We start from the raw sequence: 1,224 nt of genomic DNA on the forward strand, positions 1-1,224 counted from the left end.
AGTTTCTGCAGTCCCAGGCCCCCCCCTCCCCCGTGGCAGAGCCTCCTGCAGTCCCAGTGCCGCCCCCCTTCCCCGAGCCCGCAACCTCCGCGTACCCTGTGTTCCCTCCCTCCTTTCCAGCTGCAGTTTCCACGGTAATGCCAACCCCCCAGCTGCCTGTGGGACCAGCTGTGCCTGCGTCCGTCCCGGCAGCACTTCCCCCTGCACAATAAAACAAAGAAAAGAGAAAAAGGCTCCCTAAAACCGCGGTAATTAGCCCTCTAAGAGTAGTAGCGTGCACGAAGAACCTGGAAAGGAAAAAGGATTGGTAAGTACTTTTCAGGGGCAGGTACAGGGGGATGAATGTGTGTGAATGAGAGGCGGGCTGGTTATCCCAGACCTGCCGAGTGATGAGTTTCCGATGCTGCGTTTTCAACTTTTCGTGAGAAAAGCAGCCAGTAAAGAGATGAAGCGAGAGATAAAAGGAATGAGAGATTCCCCCGGGGTAACTGGGACTGTGTCTCAGGGAGGGGCTGGACCCCTTGGAGGAAATGAGCAGTTTCCTAGCCCAATCCACTAGGAAACGGGACAAAAAGGGCCCCTAAAAACCTGCTGGGTTGAGGGATTTACATTCCAAGAGCATCCAGGGTTGAGCAAAATTCTGCCGGATTGAGGATATGCCCAAGAGCATCTGGGGTTGGACAACACAGCTGGGTTGAGGGATATCCAAGAGCACCGGGGCTGGCCAGTAAGACCTAAACTAGTAATAGGTGATTTGAAAGTAAAAGGTACCTTATTGTTGTCTTGTTTTGTGTGTGAGAGTGAGTCAAACACAAAATCAGCCTCAACTTCCCAGGTGGGTGGGAAGGGGGGGGGGGCTGTGGAAAGAGGTGTAAGAGACCTGCAAAGAGGCCATTTTTCCCCTGGGCAGGTGGGAGCTGTGGCATAAGGTGTAGATGACCTGCAAACAGGCCATTGTTCTCCCAGCATATGGAGGGGGCCATGGCTAAAGAGTGTGAGTGACACGCAGACAGCCTCACAGGTGAACTGGCACCAGAGGTGACTATAGTCAGGGCCCTTCCAGGAGGCCCAGCAATACTGAAACCCGGGGGCCAACCCCAAGGCAAGGGTGGGGCCACAGGGACCTGTGATTTTCTGCTGACAGGGATACACTTCATGTCCTGAGGATGTGAAAGTGAATGAGAAATAAAAGTGAGTGAATATAGATGAATGAAAGTATATGTA

Source organism: Pyrgilauda ruficollis, unplaced genomic scaffold (assembly GCF_017590135.1).
Source record: "Pyrgilauda ruficollis isolate IOZ18807 unplaced genomic scaffold, ASM1759013v1 scaffold979, whole genome shotgun sequence".
Classification (NCBI taxonomy): Eukaryota; Metazoa; Chordata; class Aves; order Passeriformes; family Passeridae; genus Pyrgilauda; species Pyrgilauda ruficollis.